Here is a 24996-nt window from a genome sequence, read left to right on the forward strand (position 1 = left end):
GGTGCAACATGGCTCAGGCTACCTTGGGCAGGACAGATGGGGCTTGGTCCCATGCAGAGCATTGAGGGGGCAGCCACAGGCCAACTGTGTTAGGGACGTGGGCAGGCCACCTGCACTGCACTGCCCAGGTGAGCTCTGCTGCACGCGCCCCCTGAATGTCATATGTCTAAGCCAGGAACTGGGTTATGTGGGAGAAAAATATGAGAGCAAAAGAGAAGGTTTAATGTAGTTCTGATTAGCTAAAAATAAAGTATTTGTATCCCAACATGTAACAGAAGATTTCAAATAATGTTATGTCAGTGTTGCTGTATGAAAAGGTACTTGCATTATTGATCTTCAAGAGACAGGTGTTTGAGTAAATCATGATGTGGACCAGTTACTAAAATCCTGGCTTATATTTACTAGAACATGACCAAATACCCCCCTTTCAAATAACTGCAACCATGGTATTTGCTTAAATAATAGAATGACTCTGGATTGCAGAACCTACCTGATAAGCAGCGCTAGCTTTGTTGACCAAATGCTGCTTTCTTTGGAATTGTTCTGCTGATGTCTTGTTTTATGCTGCTGCAAATTGGGAAGGAATTTATCCCAATGTCTTTATCCCAAACCTTAATAACACAGCAGATTGAAAGAGAAGTATTTTACACGACAGACAGACAGACAGACAGATTTGTCAGGAATTATTCCAGCTCCAAACATGACTTTTTTCTCTACTCTCTTTTTCCATATCGTGCATAGAAGGAGAGCACATTCATTTGTTTTCCACTAAAATCATGCTCTTACCTAGATTTACTATATTACACAGAGTTCAGGTGGCTGACCTGATACACAGCTAGAATTTGACCCATTGGACTGCCTTGATTATTATCTTTGTATTGTAACAACTTAACCAAAGACAAAAGGTATGAGCTAATTGCTAGTCAAGACACTGAAAAAAATCTCACTGATTTGAATAGGATCTAAATCAGATCCCAAACTTCTGCAGCATCAAAATTAAACAAATTTATTTCAAGGTATTGTTCTTCAGAACAGTAAATCCTGTCATTCCCCAAGATTTTTTGGCAGGGAAAGTTGCATCTTACATATGGATAGAATTTTTGAGATTTATTCAGCTGACCATTTCCTGAACTCTGAATTTGCACCCCCTTCCTATAACAGAATTAACAAGGTTGAGTCATCTTAAAAAGCCCATATGAACCTAAAAAAAAAAAAGCTTTCGTTCACTCGGACACAGCACACACAGTATTTTAAATGGCCCTCTACATCATTAAGGCATTTACAAATTGCATTCATTTTTGCTGGAAATCTGCTTTTCAATTTTAATGGCTAATTACAACAGTGACCAAGCATTCACATGGCATGCATATGCTTATCAGATGTGACAGATGGATATGTCTAGACCTCTGATTCATCATTTTATATTTCCTTTCCGAAAGCCTGTGTTATCACTGTGCAAATAAACTATAATTCTGCCCTCAGCTCAACTGCTCACAGAGAAAAGGAGAAAAGAAATACGCCTTAATATAGCCAGACGGCTCTGGGCTGTGCATAGTATCTCAAAACTCCAGAGGCTAAGGAGTTTTTGGAAGAACAGGACTATCAGCCTTACTATAAAAGGGCCATTCATTCCTTGGAAAGGGGAATTCAGGGGAAAGCTGTGCCGTGCCTCAGGGAGATGCAGCACACAAAGCAAAGCCCATGTGGAGATCAAGAGAGGTGTCTCTAAAGCTTCTTGTACCATCCAGGTTCTGGGCTGCTGCCAAGGGTCCATGTGCATCTCAACATAATTTTAAGCAGCCAGAGTCTGTTTTAATTGGAGGTAGGCTCCCACAAAGTGCCTGTGGGCTGTTCTGTGCTCCCAGATCTTCAAAACAGGACATGCTAGGGTGTTGTACTTTTAACCTGTCGTTCCCTTGGCCTCTGACACTCTCTCTAAGACGTGGGTTGTAAAGTGATAACTTTGTTATGGTGGCCTTATATTTCTCCTCCATCACAGGAATTTTCACTGAGCTTCAGAGAGTGCCTTTACAAGCCCCATCATACCATCACAGGATCCATAGTGTGGGCACAACTGCCCCCATAGATTTGTGAAAAATTATATAAAGAAAAAAGAAAGCCCAACTCCAAACTAATAAAATATGGATTTTCTTATGATGGAAGACCATGACTGTCAGCCTTTAATTTGGACGGATGAAGTTGTTTGCCTGCTTTCCGTGTTCTTTTCATTGCTACCCATATCTAAATAGGATCATTTTTAAATTATTTTCTTCCATTTTTTCTGTCCCCAAATAAACAATATCTTGTTCCAGTGCAACTCGTGGATGGAGGCCAATTATTGTTGCTTGCTTGTCTGAAACAAGAAGGAATCCGTTTCTGTATGGGAAGACTTGTAAGCACTAGAAAAAAGCTCAGGACAGTCTTATCCAGAAAGACCCTATTAGTAAGCGAGTCTTTTGAAGTTACAGGAACCAGAGTATGATAACTGACTGTTTTACAAATTATTCTAAAACAGGGGTGCTCAGCCTCCAGCCTGTGCGCTAGATATGACCCATGGAGCCATCACATCTGCACCACGGGGCTCCCCACAGGTCCAGAAATTTAGCAGTATGGGAGGGTGGCCATTAATACAGCCACACTGCCCCCCAGCCAAATTCTCAAACCCCAGGCCTGATGTACCTGATGGGAACCAGGCCACACCCCTTTTCTGGAAAATTAACTATACAAAATTGGGGGGTACAGCTTAAGCGCAAAAATTGACTTGTTCCCTGGAGCAGAGGTGGGGGAATGCTAGAGCATCAGCAGGGAGCTGGCATCCAAACCAGGGCTTGGTGAGAGCTCAGTCCTTCCATGCCTCCCCATGCTGCAATGTCGACAGGTACAGGCTTAATGCTCTCACAGCCACTGTCAAATTAGCAGTAGTTGTTAGTCGAGCAGCAGGGAAAAGTGGAGGGACACTGATAATGGGACAGTGCCCCTGCTCCATGTGGCTGAAGGGTTCAGCCCTTTCTGAGCCAGTGCTGTGGCAGGGAAGACTCTGGAGAAATCTTTTTCTTCATTCTGCTTTCCCAAATCAAGGTGTGTGCAAGTATTATCATTATTGTTGTTGATATTGTTATAATAAAAGATACTGACCCAAGAGTCACTCGTCACTTATGCTGTACAACATGCTTTGTGAAATGTTATCCCCTGAGGGTGCAATAGCTTACTCTCATCATTATTCACTTAAAACATGTTTAGTGTGTGTCCTTTGTCTGTCTTTTATAGAAAGAAAGAAAATATATTCTTTACAAGCTTGCTGGCTGGTGAGCTTTTTAAAATACCTCTTACACATTTGGCATTGTAAAATATATAATAGAAATTAATAAAAAGCATAGAGGAATAATTATTAATGATCAAAAGTAGAGAAACCAAAACTTCAGTGCATATGCAAATTTAAGATCTTCCTTTTTCTCATTCATCAGCCTGTTCAGTACCATCACTTACTGTAGTGAACCCTCACAGCTAGAGTGGTGAACTCTCACACAATAAAAACACTTATAATCTTTCCTCTGTGGTGCAGAGCTACTGAGCGATACCATTTTCTAACTCGTTTCTATTGTTTTGAAATGAGATCTACAGTATGTGGACTCGACCTATTGAAAAGAGCTCTATGCTTGATCACCCTCATCATATTTAACTGGGGTTTATATTGTCCACTTGAGTGTAGTGACACAGTGGGTAAGAAAATGGAGAATTAATCTTCCATCACATTCCCTTCTGTAGAGAAATTTCCTAATTAAACAAAGCTGAAAAAATACTTCAAAACTAGAGGGGGAAAAAGACCTTCCTTCCCTTTCTTTCATGGCACTATCATAAGCATAATTAATTGCAAAAAAAAAAATTATTCATACAGCCCTTCCAATTGCTTCATATGTCCACAGTGGTTTCTGAATTATATAATTTCTCTACCATGTACTTGTGTTTGGAAAATAAAACATGTTGTACAGTCATTGCTGGTATTTTCTACACTTCTGTCTTCATATTTATCTCACTCTTCAGTTTTCATAAAAATACCTTGATAACAGACTTTCCTGTAAGAGTTTCCCAACTGTCCTAGCTGTTGTATATACTGAGAATCTAACATTTAATATTCTGGTCTATTAGCTACTATCTAGTATCACTGATAAGAAACTACAGAATTAAAGTAACTTTTTAAAGTATTTTTGTTTTAAAAAAACAATTTAAATACATTGCTCTACTAAGAAAATTAAGTTCTAGTCTGTGGAACCATGGGTAATTATATATAATTATATATACACATGCATGGAAAGGAGGACACCATTGAAACCACTGACTGTATTAAACAATGACAGATATAATTATTTGGGTTGGGATGCAACTGAAAAAGATGCCTTATAGATATAAAGTCAATTGAATATTTAAAGAAAACATCCAACAGTATAATGAGTAAAGAATGTTTATAGATAGATAGATAGATAATATGTGCATGTATATGTATGTATGCATGTGTATATATATTTATATAGATGTGTGTGAATCTATGTCTATATGGATATAGATATATATAGTAAAAACTCTAGTGCTAAGCTGCTCTGTCTTGAATAAGGTCAATATGTTGTTGTTATGCTTTTCATATTATCTCTGGCTTTCATTTTGGCAGATTCTCCCTTTCTCTGTTTGTGCAGCATGACACAGTAGTGCCAGGCTTGTAATGTCAACTCTTTTCAGCTCTTTCTAATGCTTTTATCTACAAAAAGCTGCCTACTGCTTAAATGGGGAGAGAATTCAAGGAAAAGTGGTCCCTGAAATTGTACAAAAAAATGTCACTATCACTGGGCTCCTTTGTTTATCTTATGCTTGCATGTGCTTCCCATGTAAGCTGAGTGATCTGATAGTAACAAAATAGTTAAAGCTCTTGGTTTTCTAACATGTTGTGTACAGCACAGGATCGGAAAAATGTGGGGTTAGGAGGGAAGGTGTGTGTAGAGCAATAAGTCATTCATAGAAATTCCATGTCAATGTAGAAGACTAGCTCTTGTTTCCATTTTTGGGAAATATGACTGTATGCAGATGCACAGAGGTTCTTTAACTTTTTGCCTCTGGAGGCCTAGGTTCATCTAGAGATCAAGTCAGAAGGGCAAACAGACATGACAGTGTCATGCTATATATGCACATCACCAGCCTGACTTGTAATTTAGCTTAACTGGCAGTTTGAGCTCCAGAGGCCAAAGACTTCAATAGAAGAGCTGTTGCAGGGTTCAGTGGTAGAGCAGGACTGGAGTTACAATGTTACTCGTTAGAAATGTAGTGTATTATGTGAGTGTGTGGTACTAAAACTTTACACGGCTACTTTTTGATCCTGCACCGTTGAAGTCAGCAGGACTAGGGCCAGAAGTTATACATAAACCAGTATAAGTGATTAGAAACCAGTTCAGATCTGTAACACAACAAAAGTTCAGTGTACATAAACCACTTTTAAAATGGTTGAAACCAGTTTAAGATAAACCTGTATGGATGTAATATCAGACTTAACTGATTTAGGTTAAATCGGTTCATTGAACTTCTGTCCCAGATCCACTCCAGATTAAAGTTAACACACAATCCCCCAGCATCCCTGGATGTTTTTCCCTCCCCCGCAAATACCTCCTCACAGGGTGGGTGGGCTAGCCTTGGCCCAAGCTGTCTGCTCCAGCTGAGCAGGGAGGTGTGCTCTAGCGCCCCCCTCACTTCTGGCATGAGCCACTTCAAGCATGTGGCTGCATTTCTGGAATGAGAAGTGCATGTCTGTTCACTTGCTTCTTAGTTCACTCTATGCAGCTTAGACTAACCTGCAAAGATGCTTTTTGCCTCTGTAATTAGCCCAGTAGTTATGCAGAGGGAGACCTGAATCTTAAAATAAGTTCAGACTACCACTACTATTTATTCATTTTTATCCATTCAGATAATACTTTTTTAAAATATATATTGTGATATAAATGCAAGCTACAGAGTTCATTCTGTAGAGGTGCTGTCTGAAATTTCACCCAGATACCCATCTCTTCAGTTATGCTTGTAAGATTTCTTTTTCAAGTTAGAAAACAGTGTTGTTAGAGAACCATGTCCATACTCAAGGATATAGAATAACAATCCCTTTTCAGTTTCATAGCAAAAGCTCACCCTCTGTTCTGTTTTCTAAATGCTGCTTTCACAAGGAGACTGATAGCCGACAGTAAAATAAGAGAAGGATGTGTTATCAGTAGATATTTGAGACAATCATGTTTTCTTGTCTTGGCTCATTTTGTGTAATGAACTTTAAGAAAACCCATTCAATTTTGGAACAGAAAAATAAGCCTCTGTTATACAATATCTATGTTAATGGATTCCTTTTATCAAAGGCAGCAAATAGCTATGTTACTAAATATAATTAATGTATCTGGAGTTCGGAGAACATAATGCAAAATGTACATGATACATCCTCCATCCCCTTGGGCAGTATCATATGATCAATTTTGCTACTCTGTCCTGACCTAATTATTGCTGTTGCTAATGAAGGGAAATAGAGAAACATGTCTTAGTAGGTTAATAAGCCATCCGGAAAATTATATTAGCATGATCAATCCTTAATGATTATGGTTTCTCATAATTTTAGATCACCTGAAAGGTGTTTCTAGGAGAGGAGGTAGAAAAAGGAAATTAACTTCATCAATTAGCCTTTGCATATTTCTTCAGTTGATTTTAGAACTGAGCACCAATCACAACTTCTGTTCAGATAGATAAAGGTACTTTTGTCACAGTATTATTATTACAGTTATTGGAGACATTTATTTTATCATGAAATCTAGGAAAGTGCCCATATTTTCAGAACAAAAGAGAAACCTGCATGCTAGAGCTATATTGTCCTCATTCAGTGAATAAAGTAGGGGTTTCTAGTTTTAAAGCAATATTTCATTATTAATCAGACATTGGTTAGCTATGTGATAATTTCCACAAGTTTCCTGTGCATAAGTTAGCATCCTTAAATTAAGCTGTTATAAGTGGCTGAAAAGCTCATTTAGATGTTTAGGTAAATTTATTAAAGCCCCCAACTGGCATATTCCACCATAGCCTTCCAGTCATGATATGCCTTCTTTTTGTGAACAACTGTTTGGGTTTTTAATAGGTTTGTTTGTGTGTGTGTGTGTGTTTCCTATAACTGTGAATCCTAATTTGCCAATACTATAGCACATCTAGGGATTTTTTATCTTCTTAAAATCATTTATCATAAATCATGTCAGAGGTTTACCCAAGTGTAGTGACCCATTAGGCTATGATGATTAATGCACATCAGTTTCCCTAGCCAGCAACCCAGAAAGGAGCGATGTGATTAGCATCACATCCAGCTGTTCTTGATTCACTAGCCCAAATGACCAGCACAGGTCAGGGCTGAGTACTCAGGAGGGCAGCCTTTGTCACAAGTCCCAACTGAAGCTCAAACTTGTCGCTCAGGAACCATAGCAAGATGCTGTAACCACTCTTCTATCACACCATCATAAAGCATATGAGGAAGGTATGTATAAATGTAAAACAGGAAAAAAAATCTCCTCAAACATCTGAATTATCTTCTTTTTTTAAACAAAGATTCACTTCACATTAAGCTGAATCATAAGCTGCCTTCTTAATTTGTTAATTATACTTCTGCAATGATAATGCAATCAGAGATATAGCTGAGGTGTTTGTGTGTGTGTATCAATATTAATGAGTAAAGCATATTTACAGAGTGTAAAAAAAAATCATCCAAGTCTCATAGCCACACTGCAGACAGTTTGCAGTACAAAGCTGCTTCAAACTTGGCAGATATAGACAGTGGAGAACTCTTCCTAGTTGAGGGGAACATCTAGGGGTCTACAATCACCAAAGATGCTCCTACAGTGTTTCCTCCCTGTTCCTGCTTCTGACCTCTGATGAAGGAAAATAATGAAGCAAAAAAAAAACCATGGCCTGTGACTTCTTTGTAGGCTGCTCAGTTTAATAACCAGGGATCAGGCTATAGATACATAATATATGTACAATATATGTATACTTTGGCAATCCCTGGTTTTAGGGGATATAGAGGCAGATTACTACCACTTTTGATCACTACTCTTCTATACACAGTCTATATACTCCAGTCTTGCAGAGAACATGACTTGGCCTTCAGCTTACCTTTTATAAATTATTTTGGGTGAGATCACAGGTGACAAGCTCTGAGTGATCTAAGATTAACTCTGAGTTAATATCTACTAATGAATAATGAAATCTGACATTTACCTGATCAGCTTCTAATTTCCTACATACACACTGCATTAAAACAATGTAAAATTAAATGTTAAAATCCTACTGTGTCATATATCTCCCTTTGTACCACAGACACATCTATACAATTATACTCGCTAGGATAATGTCAGCCTTGGTATAAATGGATTCAAAGCTATTGTTTTCCATTGTTCCTACTGGAGCTGAAATTGGCCTGTAGTAGGCATAGCACTCATCCTGACATTAGAAGTCTGGGATTTCTTCAATGGCTTATTGTTTAAGGATTGGTAACAGATTCCTAACTGATAAAACTAAAATTTAAATCCCCAATTTATCCACAGACTAGGTATAATACAGCCCCAGCAGCATCAGCCTCCTCACTAAAGTTCTTCCACCTGTCTAAGAGAGACTATTATAGTTGCTTTATTTAGATAATCAGTCTTTTGCTTTTCTTCTGAGACTGCGGATAGTGGTAGCAATCTTGATGATGATTTTAATGATGTGGACACATGTACATTACTTGTACACAAACTGTAAATGGGTCATGTCAGCCTGGATGATACAAAGGTGTTATTCATAATGTGCATGGTCTTGCCCACTAATTAAAATAAATATAGATATATGATAGTTTCATAGTAGCTAGGGTCAGGAGGGACCTGAACAGATCATCTAGCCTGACCCCCTGCCACAGGCAGGAATGAATGCTGGGTTCACAAGACCCCAGACAGGTGATCATCCAACCTCCTCTTGAATTTGCCCAACTTCCTTGGGAAGTTGGTTCCAGATTTTGGCCACCCTAACAGTAAAATATTGCCTTCTGATCTCTAAACTAAACCTATTTTCCATCAGCTTATTACCATTGTTCCTTGTCACCCCAGATGGTGCTGAGGAGAAAAGGGCTTTACCTATTTGCTGTTGATCTTCCCTGATGAGTTTGTAGGCAGCCACCAGGTGCCCCCTCAGCCTCTTCTTGCTGAGGCTGAACAGGTTTAGGTCTCTCAGTCTCTCCTCATAGGTCCTGTCCTGCTGCTCTCTCAACAAGCGGGTGGCCCTCTTCTGAACCCTCTCTAGGCTGGCCACATCCCTTTTAAAGTGTGGCGCCCAGTACTGAACGCAGTACTCCAACTGCAGTCTGACCAAAGTCGCATAGAGGGGGAATATCACCTCTCTGGACTGGCTTGAGATGCACCTTTGGATGCATGACAAGGTATGGCTGGTTTTGCTGGCTGCGGTCTGGCATTGCCGGCTCATGTTCATCTTGGAGTCAATAATTTTGGAGTCATCTTGGAGTCAATAACTCCAAGGTCCCGTTCCGTCTCTGTGCTTTCAAGCAGGGAACTCCCCAGCCTGTATGTATGCTGTGGATTCCTTCTCCCAAGGTGCAGCACGCTGCATTTATCTATGTTGGACCTCATCCTGTTCTCATCTGCCCACTTTTGTAGTCTGTCTAAATCTGTTTGCAGGCTTTCTCTCCCTTCAAGTGTGTCCACCTCACCCCGCATCTTAGTGTCATCAGCAAACTTGAAGCACGTGCTTTCCACCCCCTTGTCCCAGTCGTTGATGAGATGTTAAACAGTGTGGGCCCAAGGACTGAGCCCTGGGGGACCCCACTGCTCACATCTCGCCAGGTTGAGTACAACCCATCCACCACTACTCTCTGGGTGCACCCCATCAGCCAATTTTTTACCCATCCAACTGTGCGGGCATCAATGCCACAGTTGCTTAATGTATTGACGAGGATGGGTTGAGAGATGGTGTCAAAGGCCTTCTTAAAGTCTAGAAAGACTATGTCCATGGTGACACCATCATCCAAGGATTTAGTTACTTGGTCATAAAAGGCAATGAGGATGGTCAGGCAGGACCTGCCTTTGATGAACCCATGCTGATTGCCCCTGACCATGATCTCCCCTGCTGGCCCCCCACAGATGTGCTCTTTGATGATTCTCTCCAAGATCTTCCTGAGCACTGAGGTGAGGCTTACAGGCCTATAGTTACTTGGGTCCTCCTTCCTCCCTTTCTTGAAAATTGGGACCACATTATCCAGTTTCCAGTCCCCTGGGACCTGGCCAGATGATGACAAATGCTCATACAGCCAGGCCAAGGGCTCCGCGATGACCCCTGCCAGCTCCCTCAACATCTGGACCTGCAGATCTAAAAAATGTCTAGCCCTTCCAGAAGTTCCCTAACTACATCTGCACTGATATAAGTATTGGAAAAAATAGGGAGTTAGATTTACTGATGAATTTGGTTTGTCCCATATTTTTGTAACATCATAGAGAAGCAGGGCTGGAAGGGACCTTCAGGAGGTCATTGAGGTCAACCTCCTGCCTGAGGCAGGTTCAGTTAAACCTGTGACCTTGGCTTTAGTAGCACCATGCTCTAACCAACTCAGCTATGAGCTGCTCATCACACTAGTTTTATAACTAAATAAAACAAACATAGTGAGGAGGTAAGGAGGAGGAACCACCACCTTTTTGTATTAATAGTTTTTCAGGGACTCAATCAGGCTGCAACAGGATCCTACTTACCTAAGTCTGCTTAGTAGGATCTAGTCTTAGGTACTCCTTTCATTGTTGCCTGGGAAATATCTGAGTCAGTGCTGCAGTAACCAGGGTGCTGCAGTATTTTTAGTTGCCTTTAGATCCTTTCAAGGGTGTTAGATGTACAGACACAATTCATGAGATAAACACAGACATTTCAACTAGGAATCCATGGAGTTAAAAACATTCTGACCTGTTGTGCTGTTTCTAAGTTCTTTGCAACAGAAAAATCAATCTATTGTTTCCCTGTAGTCAAAGAACTGGAATTTTCCAAGAGATGCCTTGAGTCTAAAAAGGTTGAGAGCCACTGATCTGAGTTACAGCAGAAGCATTGGTACTGTGCATCTGTAGGAAGAAGATGTATGACATTAGTTTACATAAAGTTAGCATTCAAAAGATTTTTTAAAAAAGCACCCCAAGAATAAAACTTAAATTTGGCTGATGTATACACAAACCTAGGAATAAGTGGGTTTTGAGCCACTGGTCTCTAAATGTTAAGGTGTAGGCAGCTAAGGAAAGGCTCAAAGGTAATAATAGATCCAGAGTATTTGTAGTTACCACATGTATGAGTTGTGACCATAGAAAGACCTTCCAGGCCATGTCCTCACATGCAGGGGTGTGCACTTGTACAAATTTGTGCTTCTGCTTTTTGCCATCATGCACGCCCCTGCATATGCACTGTGGTGCCAGGCATAATGCTCCACTTTGGGTGCCAGTTCCCTTCTGCTCCTGGCATGCTGGAAGACCTGGGGTGGATTTAAAGAGGGCAGACACTCTGGCCAGCAGCCAGGGTATCTCCCTGGAGGACCCAGCCTCTGGTTGCTCCCGGAGCATGAACCACACCCCTCTTTTTTTTTTTTTTTTTTTTTTTTTTTTTTTTTTTTTGAGATTCTGGGAAGTTCTAGATATCAAATTTTGGCACTGTGCTGCTAATATGCACATGCACCACATGCAGTTTGCAGCACCTCAAACCACATGTGCACACATATCTGGGCATGCCCCCAGGATCATTCTTTGCCTCTGGACTTAATTTGCCTCTCTGTTGAATATGTCTAATCAGCATGAACTCCATAAATAGAGAAATCTTTTGTCCCAGGAGCCTACAAGCATATATGTCTGTTGTCCTGCTTTCAAGAACTTGTGAAGTATGCAGGATAAAATGTGCTAATGTTCTCTCCCTCCCCCCTACCTCACCCCCCGTGGCAAATACAGCCGTATATGTATGTTACTGGAACAAGCCTAGCAGGCTGTGTGCCTTTGCTGGCCACATACTGGCAGAGGAGCAGTAATGCAGCCTGGAAAGGCTACTTGTGTAAATAGCTGTGCTGCTCCTGTTTTGATATTGGACAATCAGGACTGCCTCAGATGAGACACCAGTTTACAGCCTAGGAGTCAATGGAAACTAGTGTAAAAATGGGGGGATGCCAAAACAACAACAAAAACTTAAGTGTAGAAGGGAGAACTGGATCAATTCCACAAATTGCTGAGTTCAGTTGAAAGTGCACCAGATTCTTATTTGTACTACAGACACTGTACATCACTCCAATTATGTAAAGAGGCTCTTAAGGAGGTATAAATTGAAAATTCCAAGACCCTTTTATCCTGCTGGAGAGGTGTAAAGAGCCCTTAGTGTATGTTAGAATCAGGCCCCCATATCTGCAATCTAGACTTCTGGAATTTAAAACCAGTCATTTCCTAAGTGAATTCTAGTGTAATCAAAACTAGTAGCAGGTAAAATTGGTTAATACCTGGATTTGGGTTTTTTTAGATGGTTTAAATGGAGTGGCATTTTATTTTCTCTATAGTCTGCCTAAAAGATAGATTTGATGTCTGCAAGCAAGACATGCAATTGCTATAGGCTTCCACTCTTATAGCCTGCCACCTATTTGATTTATATGATAAGAGATCTCAGATGACCCTCCAAGGCACTGAACCATTAGAGAGTTATGTTGCACAGCGATAAGAAATCTTCAGAGATACCTAAATCTTCTTTTACCACTGGGAGTTTCATCTGTTCTGGAATAAAGAACATTTTTATGTATGATGTTGCTATCTTGCTAGTCATACTAATATTCAAAAGGATACACAGACTTAAATCAATAGCATACTGACAAAGACCTTAAAACTGAAGTAGTCACCAAGTGCATGTTAGGCAGCTCTTTTAGTTTTATTTGTTTCTTTCTTTTCTGTTGCTTGAAGGTTGAATGGCTATCACAGTTCAAATTGGAGTTTTCCGTTAATCCTTTGACCAAGTAGGAAGCTGGCAAAAGCACTCTCTAGCCTGCCAAAAGCCATAAAGGCTCTGCCAGCTAATGAGAGACTTTCTTATTTTAGCCTTTGTGAAATCATGGATTGCATCCTTTCTTAGTCTATCCTAGATGCTACTTTCAGAGTTGATTTAATGATGTGACTTCTTGTTTCTAGGAACAAACGTAAGTGCCACTTCTTTGCCCAGGATTCAAATGGTTTTAGTTCGAGATCAGAAAAGGTTGATCCAAGTTAATTCCTGGGAATTTTTTTTCAGGAGAAAGTGCATACAAATTACTGGTATTTGGATATCGCCTACTGTGTCAGCATCTAACTTAGTACGGTATTTGCTTTAAAATAATCTATGTTGAGTCTTCTGGCAAGGATGTACTTCAGATACCAGGTTGTTTTGTACGAGGTGTGTGCTACATTAAGTAGAGGACACCAAATAACAGGAGCGGTGTGTTCATCTCCTGTACTTGAGCACACAGGAAGAAGAAGGTGTGAGGTTCAACCCCTACTTCTAGACATAAGCCAAATGCAAAGGGAGCCCTTGCACTTCCAGTGCACAAGAATGCAGGACCAGTGTGGTTGTCACCAATATGCTCTGAAAGGGGGGCAAAAAGACCACTGAGGAAAGCTCATATTCTAGTCTCTTAAAATGTGTCCTGGTCGTGGTTCTCTTTGGTGGTTCTCGATGACCATTATGTTTTACGAGCTGCATTAGTATAATGCAGCTTCACACCTCTCACAACACAGGACTGTACCTGGTGCCCTGCATAAGCAGCCTTCACTCATGTGGGCCTGCCAGTGAATGACCAGAGTAAAATCCCAGGCATCTTTACAAGGGCAGGCGGGGGGGAGCACTTTAATTGGGAGTCACTCCAAGTGCCCACAGCATCTCATGTATTCAGCATCCCTCACTTAAATGTGGCGGCGAGCATGTTTTAAGTAAAGCTTGTCGAATGAGCTTTAGTTAAAGCACCCCCAATGCCATTTTGAAGTGGGGATTAAACAAGTCTGTCACATGCTAGGTAGCACATGTTGGAGCAGACATTAGGCATGTGTGTAGGAGGGAGGGAGGAAGGAAGGCAGACAGACAAACCGACTCCTCTATTCTCTCGATCCTGAAATAGCTTTGACTTCTTTAAAATTGAGACTGCTTAGTACATATCATAGCCTACAAGCTGGTCTTTCCATAACAAAACTGGGTTTTTTGATGATCTTAACCATTTGCCTAGGTGGTGTTTCACTGTTTGTGTGCCTGTCTGCTTGCTCCCTTGTTCAGAATGTCGGGTCGATCAGGGGACTGGTGCAACAAAAAGTAAGCTCCAATTAGACTATAAACTATGGCAGCGTTACATTAATGTTTATGACTTTCTGCATATATTCATTGAAAATACTCTTGTGAGGAAGTATTTCTCTTTAAAATAAAATTAATGCAAGAGAGAGATGAATAGTCCCCACATGCTACTTGGCTTTTTGCTCAAAGATGTTTTATGAGAAAAAGCTCTTGGCAAATTTAAATGATTCTCCTCTTTCTTAAGCTGGCAAATGCTGTCAATGCCGGTCTTCTTACACCTACATAAATCTGTAAAGTTGGCATCCCAGATACACAAGGCAACAATAAAATTGTGCAGGGGACAGCACAAGGGTGCTGTAATCACAGCTGTTTCATGTCAGCATTCAGAAAGCTTACAGCAGGATTATTCTACAAAGCTATTTCCTTTAAATATCATTAGAGATATTTGCTAGGAGAGACTGGTCTCAGCTAATTATATTTAATTTTTGGAAAATAAACTTTAAATAGAGTTGGGGGATGCGTAACAGAGGGAAACAACCAAATAGGGTTCATTTAAAGTAAATTTTGTAGGATCTCATTTGACTGCTTTCATTTAAGAATTAAAGCTGTTGCCTCCAGGCTACAGTTGCACAAAGCAAAATAAATTGTTGCATGTCTGTGTAAGTCCACATCTTGACTTCAGATGCACATGTTGATATAGGCCCACAAATTATCTCACAACAAGGTATGCAAATTGATCATGTGTTGCAAAGGGGCAAATCTGTGGCCACACTGATACTCCATTCCTCCTGCATGTAGCAATGGGGAATGACATCAAATGTAGCTGAAATCTGGTCTTTTGTCTCTTAAGTTATTAGGAGCAACTCTCCCTGATGAGGAAACACCAAGTGATTCCTGAAGAGCTGGCCAGCACAACCAAAACAGAGGTGTTTTCAGATCAGAGACTGAGACAAAAAGTTTCTTCATTCTGCAGGAAATTGAGACAGGGGCACAACTTGGCACTGCCAACTGCTCTTTTCTTCTATGCAGCAAACAGAGATAGCAAGAGAAAGTAATTAGATGTAAGCTAAAGCACCCACAATGGGACATACAAGTACTTAACACCTTCCAGAAGACTCTTTGCTCCCTCCCTGTGATTGGCTATGGATTACAATGAGATGAGTCCCCCAGAAATCTGAATGCAGCATTTTGGAATGTTTTTTTTTTTCTTTTACCTAGAAGTGGAGATGAGAGTGTTGAAAACACTTATATGTAATTAATTTGAATTCAGTTACAATAAACTCTCCATTATTCAAATCGTTTGCCGCTGGTACAACAATATATTACAGGTAGACAAAAGGACACACACATACAAGTAAAACATAAAGACAAAGATTAAGGGGAAAAATGGTTATATAGCACTTGGCACCATTGGATTCTGGATCATCACAACACTAATAACAAAAAACAGTAATATTTCTACCTGTGTGACTGTTGATCCTCCAGCCTCTCCTTCCTTCTTCTGTGGTGCTTCCATGTAGACTGCACTGCCATAGTCAAAACGAGGCCTTCAGCGTACACACGTTCTAAACTCAGCAGAGCTCTTTTAACATGGTGAAATACTTTGCAGAGTGGTTGTCTCACCCCCCCCACCACCCATTTACGTTCAGGATTGTTGTCAGGTATTCAAAAAACATCAGTGAAGCCAAACAATATAACAATATCCTGAAACTTAAAAAAACAATACTGGTAGTAATTGTTTGCTTACTTTCATTTATCTTCTGTTTTCTGGGTATAGGGTAGAGCAAGATCGCATTTTTCAAACTCCTCTGAAACAATACTGGCTAGCAAATTATTTTGAAACAAATCACAGTGAAAGTAATCCCCATGTCCAAACTCTAGTGCTCTTCTAGAATTTCCTGTTGCATCCTGAAGGTTTGGAGGGACATGTAAACTTCTACAAAGCCTATAGAGACAGACAAGCATTTTTTTTTAATTTCCTGATCCTTTTATCTGGGCCCTGACATTGCCACTATTGCAGAATACCTGTGGGCCTCCTAGTAGTACCCCAGGCCAGGTCAGCCCTGCTTGGATCCCTTGGACAATGAGATAAGGAGCTTAAACTTCCATTGCAGCTTGTTTAATTTGTCCCCATGGCATATTTGAAAATCTTTGGTGATATTGGGCATATCTACACTTTCATTAATGCACCATAGTTATAGCACATTAAGTTTAGTACTTGTAATAAGAGGGAGACCTGTAATAAGAGGGAGCCCCCTATCACCCAAGTGCAACACATGTTTGTGGGGAACCTGGTACTGAATCATTCATAGATGACCTGATTCTGGGTCAGGGTTTCGTATGTAGCAGAGCAGCTACGTCACTGCTGTCTATTGAAAATCAGCCCTTGACACAAGAATTTTTATTTTTGAGAGGTGATCTTGTAGCCGCCTACAAATTCATAAGGGGGATGCAGCAAGGGATCAGAAACGCTCTGTTCACCAAGGGGCCTCTTGGGGTAACAAGGAACAATGATCACAAACTGACAGAGAGCTAGATCTCAGGAAAAACTTCTTCACAGTAAGGATGGCCCAAATTTGGAATGGGCTACCAAGGGAGGTGGTGCTCTCCTCTACCTTGAGGGTCTTTAAGGGAAGTCTGGATAAGCATCTGGCTGAGGGCATCTGACCCCAGCACTCTTTCCTGCCTAGGCAGGGGGTCAGACTCAATGATCTGTTGAGGTTTCTTCCGACCCTAGCATCTGTGAATCTATATAACAGGTACTAATAACAGGTACTAATTAAATGTGCAGTAATTGACACTACTGTGTAGCAGCACCCAGTGCATGGTCTTTTTGTGATGCTAATGCTCAGCAGATTAATTCTACTGTGCATTAGCCATGACACAGTAATGCACAGTTGAATGAGTCTGCCATGCATTTAGTGTCTCATGTAGACGCATCCATAGAAAAATTAGTCCAGGGCCATTGGCATTGTTAGGAGTCTTTCTATTGTCTTAAAAGACCTTTGAATCAGGTCTTGAGTTGGCTGCAGAAATTCGTTTATGGTGTAATTATTAATTTCCTTGGTGTGTTTATAAGTGTGTGTGATTAAGAGTTAACAAATTTATATTTATTGAGATAGCGCTAGACAACAGAAGTACAACAGACCAAGACATGTCAGAGTTTGGATTTATTACTGATACAATAGACCATTTTCTTTTTATTTTGCCTATAATGTTGTTTTGAACCTTTGCCAGGCTCTGAGAGGCAAGTCATTTGTGAGCTGACCCCCTGTTTCACACCCTTCATTTTTCTCACTTTGCAGCTTTTGACTGAGCTAATGCTTTCAGGAAGAAAGACTTATTGATTAGAATGAAATCACTTTCAGTATCAGGGCTTTTATTTGTCTAGTTTGTGGGGTGTTTTTATTCTCTTTATAGAAGGTGTTTGTGCTATTTACTGTTCCACATTTTGCAAATTTAAGCAGCCTTTTCACTTACTCCTCAACACATTCTCACCCTGTCCTGTGTCCTTTTATCCTACTTAAATCTGCCCAGATAATGCTGAAACATGTAGTGGGATGACTTAACTTGATCTTCAGGTGATTGTGCTCTCCTCTCTGCAACTCCTATTTTGGACTTACAGACTAACTCTTCTACCAGATATGTAAAAACTGTCAACATATTTCTTTATGGCTTTCTTGGTCACTTAAATCTAGAAACATATGTATGTATCCATGCATACACATCTGCATATGAGATTTCATTACATTTTTCCTTCAGTGGTAGAAAAATCCACACTGCAAATAAAGCCCACCTACTTCCAATAGTCCTACTCTTTCATAATGAAGATCACATATAAGTGGTTGTTAAAAGTCCTCTAATTATTTTGGGATTCTTAGGGCATTGTTACATGTTGTATTTTATGCTGCTCAGAAGTTGTTAGTGCTAGCTTGTGTTTGGAGCAGTCATAACTTAAGGCTAAAAACCTCTGACTGTCCCCCACCTACACAGCTCTGACTTGCCACTAGAGGGCTAAAAAACAAGGGCCTGGCTAGGAACTGCAGTTGTGAGGTGCCTCTACAGGGCTAGTGAGCCAGTACAGGCTTTTGTCCCTGCTGTAAGTGAGGGTGTGTGAGAGATGACTTGGAGGGAGTGGCCAGAACACGAAGCTAAGATGTGGAAAGTTAATGGGATGAGAATGGGTAATGAAATGGGAGGTGAAAAGGAAATGTGGGTGGGGGAAGAGTTAGGAAATGGAGGAAGCCAGCCACTGAAGGATAAAATAAAAAGAAGCTTAAAAAAAAGAATTCAAAAAGAGATAAAGCAGAAGTAAGTTAAAGGAGGTCTCATGTTTTAATAAAGTGAGATTGGAGTGTGAGGGTGCTGGTCGTGCTTCCCTGGGTGGCTGGAATGTGGGAGTGGTGAGGGAAGGTGCATCCTGGGATGCTGGAGGACTGTGACTTGGCTGGCTCATCTGTGGCAAGTGACCATGCATTAATGGAAGGGCCTTATTACACCTTACACTGTGAGCCCCACAAATGTTCAGTGGTGTTAGTACTAGCTTGGAGTTTGGAGCAGTCAACCTTTTCTGACTGCCCCACACCTGCACAGCTGTGACTGGCCATTAGAGGCCTGGTGTGCAGGGGCAGGAGTAGGAGCTGTAGCTGCGAGTTGCAACCAGAGGGCTAGTGTGGCAGGGTAGGCTTCTATCGCTGATTTTTGGGTGGGAGTGCAAGAGCTCCTGGGATATTGGAGGACGTCAACTTGGGCTGCACATGTGGGGAGTCACCACACCTTAATGGGAGAGGAGCTGGGTAGTACAGATCAGAAAGAATCCTGCCTTGGAGCAGCATAACTTTGAGCCACATAACAAGTGTTTAAAACCAGTTTAAGATATTAATGTGTGGACAATCCAGGGGCTAAGAGCTCCAGGAGCTGCCGAAAATTACTGTGTAACAGGGCCCAAATGTGATATGGGTAACACAGTTCAGAGATCCACCTGCCCTGGGGTGGTGTAACTTTAAGCTGCTTAAAGTATGCTTAAAACTAGTTTCAGGTGTTAATGTGTGGATACTCCACGGGTTAATAGTTCCAGGAGCGACCTAAAATTAATGTATAACTCTTGGTATTTTGGGGGGGTGAGGAGGGGGGGTGTTGCTATTTTTTATTCTTGTCTATTGTATATGATAAAACATTTTTAGTCACTCGACAGTGGACAGGATAAACAATCCCAAGAGATTTCAGAAGTTTTTGGTAAAAGTGACTAAATTAGTTAAGTTACTTAATGATTTAAATGGAATATTTAAGTTATTTAATTGTTTTCACAAATATTATTCCTTTAGGATTTGCCACAACCTGTCTCTTACAGCATATTTTTTAATACTGTAACTCAGTATGAGGCTTTCCTTTGTATTCCTTTTGTTTGGTTGATAATATATCAGCCTGTTAAAAACATATTAATGTTTTTCTGTGTTTTTAATTAGATTCTTTTCACAGCCAAGTGATATTCCTCATAATATCATAAAGTTACTACTGAAGTTATTACTATGAAACTCACTATCTCAATAATGCAAATCAGAACATAATGCAATATGTGTTCCTTTTTTGTGTTACATGATATGAGAGTCAGGGACTCCTTATTTCTAAACATGACTGAGTCCCCTGAACAAATCACTTAGGACCTATTTTTTAAAGCTAACCTCTAATTCTGCATGCCTCAATATTTGGATGTCCAGTTTTACACACAAATGGCTTCATTTCCAAGGCTTCTGAGGATACACAGTTACCTGTGTATTCAGCAACCTCTGTTACCCCTTAGATCAGCTCATTTATGTATGAGGCTAGCTGTAGACACCCAAGGCTGAAAACAGTAGTCCTGGTACCTAAAATTGTTTGCATAAAAACAGAGATGCCAGCCTTTGAGACAAATTCTGAAAATCTGGGTCTCTGACTCAGAGATCTTTAAACTGAGAAATAAACATGTTCACTTAACTGATTCATAATGTGTATGATTACTGATGTATAGCGCTTGGCAAATCAGTAGTTCTATAAAATATTTGGTATCAAATGAGCTCTGTGCCTGTAAATTTGTTCGCAACCAGAGTTCCTGTACCAAAGACTAGATGCCACATGCATTGTAGTCACTCTGATACATTTGTGCTAGGCAGTAGAGCAAGAACAAGGAGCAACTTCCCTTCTCTCTGAACACCTCCATTCAAGGGAGTACCAATACTTTGGCTGTATTGATAGGGAAATGCTAGGAAAAGTAATCACTTTCAGTGACAGTAGCTATATAGATTTCCAGAGACTTCAGTGGGGTTTACATCAGGCCCTTTTGTGTGCAACAAGAGTTACCCCTTTCCACCCCTAAAGGTGTTATTTCTTATGCAAACATAGTGCCTTCAGGCATTGCTGCTCAGGCAATACATCTGCTTCATTGCATTTGAAGAGGCATAATGTTGCCCATATTGTTCATTTAATGTCCAGCCAGTAACACGCAGAGAAGAGCCTCAACAATTTTCAGAGATGCTGTAACAGAAATGAACAGTGCTTTACTTTCCCTCACTTGTTACCCCCACCTCCCTTCCACTCCTCACCTATGTTGTATCATGTCTACCATGATTTTGTACCAATAATTGCTTTTTTGAGTTACATCAAGGGATTCCAGGAAAATAAGAAGAGTTAGGAAACAAATATAACTTGAAAACAACAGCTTGGAAATGTTATACTTTATATGAACTGTAAACAGCTTTCATCTTTCAAGGCTATCTGAGTGCTGCAGGTGGGATATGACATGGAAAACAGGCAAGGAAAAGACGAAAAACCTCGGTTTGAGGATTTGACTTAAAACAATAGACCTTATTCCTATCCTTCAAAAGAATAATTTGACATTTGGTGGAATTAGCTTATTTAGGGCTGGTATTCAAGTATTAATTATGTGGTAATTTATTCACTTCACCAGAATGTTAAAGTTCATTCCTTAGAATTGTTGAAGTTCAAAGTTATTCCATTTAGTTCAGCCATCCATAAAAGCCAACTTCAACTTCATCATCACACAAACACAGCGCTGAAAAGCATAGCTTTTCTAAAGTTTGCAGAGCTTTCAAGAATAACTTTGAGGTTCTGCATATGTGTCTAACAAAGGCAGACATCACTGTTTGGTGCTGTATTTTCATTCCTATAATATAGTCAAGATTTATTGCAGTACAGTTTTCTTGACCTGAAGGAAAGGAAACATGTAGGTAGTATGGCTGATATCACAAATTGTGCAACCCCAGTGGAGCAGGTTTGTGATGGAATAATATGTTTGAGATTGGTTGCTGACTGTCTGGAACCTAAACTGAAAAAGCCAATCTAGTGTAGCAGAGGTCTGCTCTAGCTTTTCAAGATCTTGTTATCCTGGTATTGAAGCTAGCCTGGGAGCCTGGCTTAGACAGAAGCATGAAAGATTTGCTTTTAGTCCATCAAAACTAATAGAGATTGACATCAATCTGGAAAGACCTTTGTTTATTAAAACACCCCCAAAAAACTCCAAGTTAGAACCTCAGCTAGAAGGTATACTGTTACCAGGTTGTATGGCATACATTAATGCAATTCTTATGGAAACTAAAATTTAGAGGGATTATTTTCCTATATTTTTAATGTTCCAAGTCTTTTTTTTGGCTTGGTTCTCCTTCACAATTGCTCGGTGTATCATGTCAGTGTACTGTGTAACAAAGCTGTTACAGGCCTCAAAAATATTATCCAGCTCATCAAGCCAGATTGTAAGAGTAACAACCAAGTAAAAGTTGCCAGACTAGCACTGCTGGAAAAGGTTTGTGACTCAGTGAGCCACTATTAAAATACTTGGCTTCAGGGTATACTAACCCAGATCAATACCTTAGTGCCAGATCTGCTCCATTGGCTGGTATATTAGTACATTAAGCCAAAGCTTCACTCAGTCTCAGATCATCTACTTGTAGCAACAGAGTGGGCATCAGCTTATTCCCCTTCAGTGTCCAGATACTGGCACCCGGCGTAATAGCATAAGGTTGTGGGGAATGCACAAAGGTCTTTTTTGAGTGAATGATCTAAAAGAGGAACCTGCCCGTTGTTTTTTCCTTACTTTTAGACTTGTTTCTCTTTTCCTTCTATTCTTAACTAGTATATAGCCATGATATTTTCCATTATTGTTCCATTTTCACTTAAAGAAATTAGTCTTCCATGCTTCAAAGTTCAATAATACAGCAGCAAAATTTTTAAAAATAACTGTTACATGACTTAACCACCATGTTGTTACAATAAGCACAGAAGGGTGACAAGGTAATCCACCAAAGACAAGGCCATTTCTCCTGGTTTATTTTACATTAAATTAGCTTCATTAGTTTGGACTTGGCTTAACAACGACGTTTTATGAGAGGCAGTAATCTAAGACAGGTTTAATAATGCAAATCGGAGCATAATCATAACTCTTTGTCTTCAAGTACACTGAGAGCATTTCATAGTGTGAATGTGTTATATCCCAAGCATAGCTGAAAATATTTTGAAACAACACCATTCTGATCATTTTAGTTGAGCTAAATAGACTTAAGGGCTCTCTTTTGTGTTTGCCTTTACTTTAGAGGTGTGGTTTAGCAGCCACAGATGTTTGTGTTTGGGAAATATGACCCTGACTCTTTTCCACTTATTTTGGCTTATACTGGTGCAGTATCCATGAGAAAAGAACGTATGTTTCCTTTGCTTTGTATCTCAAGTTAAGATTTTCCACTGTCCGTTCTGCTGCTTACAGTTCCTTTATGAGCTGCTTCTCCGATGAGGTGGGTGGAAACAAACTCCCTGGGGGTATTAGCAGTAGCATAATTATAGGTAGGAGAACACAGTATGGGCCTTGGGAATTGTTTTAGGGGCATGTAAGAATGCCAGCCACTGCTACTGCTGGCCCAGCTGCTGCAGGCACCCAGCCCCTGCTACTGTCCCTGTGGCTGCCCGCTCCCACCCAGGGCACAAAACCTCCTTGTTGTGCTTCTGGGTATTAGTACATACCAGTTTACATCATCTGATACTGCTGCAAGAGCTCTGAACCAGGGTTTCTCAGCAGTTCAAACAGAGCTATTTGGTATCTCTTATTATAAATATCCAGCCCTCCACTACATCACACTCCTGATAGGGTGTTATGCTGCAGCAAGTTGTATATTTAAAAATATTTAAAACAAGTATCTATATGCCTGGGTATCCAAAAGATTGAAAGAATGGAGATTTGGAGATAAGGTAAGTTATAAGTAGTGGGCTGGAAGGTAGATGGGCACAAAATCAGACAAATATGTTGTACCAGTGAGTGCTTACAAAGCAGTTTCCTTAGCAACAAAAACAATGTGAAATCGCTCCAAATTTGGTTTCTCCCTTGTGTGACTTTCGAGCAATCCAGATCCTGTTGATAACACACCTACCTGATCAGTGTGCAGTAAAGCTGGTAATAAAGGGTCAAGTGCTTAAAAACAGAGGCTGTTGTGGCTACAGCAGTCCAGTGAGTGTCTAAATTATGTTTAGTGCATCTCTAGCTAAGAGTCCCTATTGCTTAGGAAACAGATTGTTTCTCAAATGACTTCCAGATAGAGTTAGTGACCTTCTTGCCATGATAACATGTTTTCTGTGTTTTGCATTGTGCATTTTGCATTCTGTAGGTTGCTAATCTTGCTAATAACAGAAAAAGGAACTGTCACATTAGGACAGTGATTCTCAACCAAGGTGCCATGGATTTCAAATAGAAATCCATACTTGTGGTCTTTCTGAGTTCTTTGCAACAGAAAAACTGCTCTAGTTCCTGTATTAAAAAAGAGTGAAAACCAAGAGCTGGCATTTTCCAAGGAGTGCCTTGAGTCTATTGAGGAATGCCTCAAATCTATTTAGAGGTACCTTAATTGTAGAAAGTTTGAGAACCACTACACTAGAAGTTCTACACTGTATTAATAAGAAAAGACTGGTTTGGGCCATCAAGTCTTCTAAGAGACTCCCTTCCTGAGAGTGAGGGAGAGGGAGATAGAGCAAAGTCCCTTTTATTTTTAGCAAGAACAGTTTGAAAGACTAGATAACATTTCTCTGATGCAGTGGAAAACTTTCTCTTTTTTCTGATGCCTAATTTGTTTTCTTTGGTAAAGACTTTTTTCAGCTGAGGTACAAAGGAAAGTGCAAATTAGCAAACACAGCAAAAAAAAAGTCACCTTAGAAAATGAACATCTACAACATCTACTAGTCCTGAAGCTAAATAGCAGCAGGAAATACAGAGAAAATAACTCTTTCCAAGATGTCTAGTTATATTCAAGGGAAAAAAATGTGTGTGTCTGTGTGTGTAAATGAGTGAGAGAGAAAGAACTCACCTTAAATATAGAGAAGAGTCATTTTTGGAGACATTGAAATCAGGAAAAGAAAAGGAAAAGAAAAACAATTGCCTTCTAATCAGAAACATGTAAGGTTGGGGCATCCAGAAGTGTAATGGTGACATTAGTAAATTGACTGTGGAATGCTGAATACTTTGCTGCTTTGATAAAAAAGCTAACTGTTCATTTCCAACAGAATTAAAAGCTGTGTTATTTTTTAATGTAGATGTTTCTTTTTAAAAGAGATACTTAAATTCAAAACATTAAACTCTTCAATGACATGACTTTAAAAAAACTACCCTATTTAATAACTAATCTC

General features: G+C 40.1%; 1 protein-coding gene across 1 annotated transcript in view; it reads left to right on the forward strand.

The window, feature by feature from the left end:
• TMEFF2 (transmembrane protein with EGF like and two follistatin like domains 2) overlaps nt 1–24996 on the forward strand; it is a 215519-nt gene that overhangs the window by 88502 nt on the left and 102021 nt on the right. The gene's annotated exons all lie outside the window — the stretch shown is intronic.

Source organism: Crocodylus porosus, unplaced genomic scaffold (assembly GCF_001723895.1).
Source record: "Crocodylus porosus isolate Cpor-Errol unplaced genomic scaffold, CroPor_comp1, whole genome shotgun sequence".
NCBI lineage: Eukaryota > Metazoa > Chordata > Crocodylia > Crocodylidae > Crocodylus > Crocodylus porosus.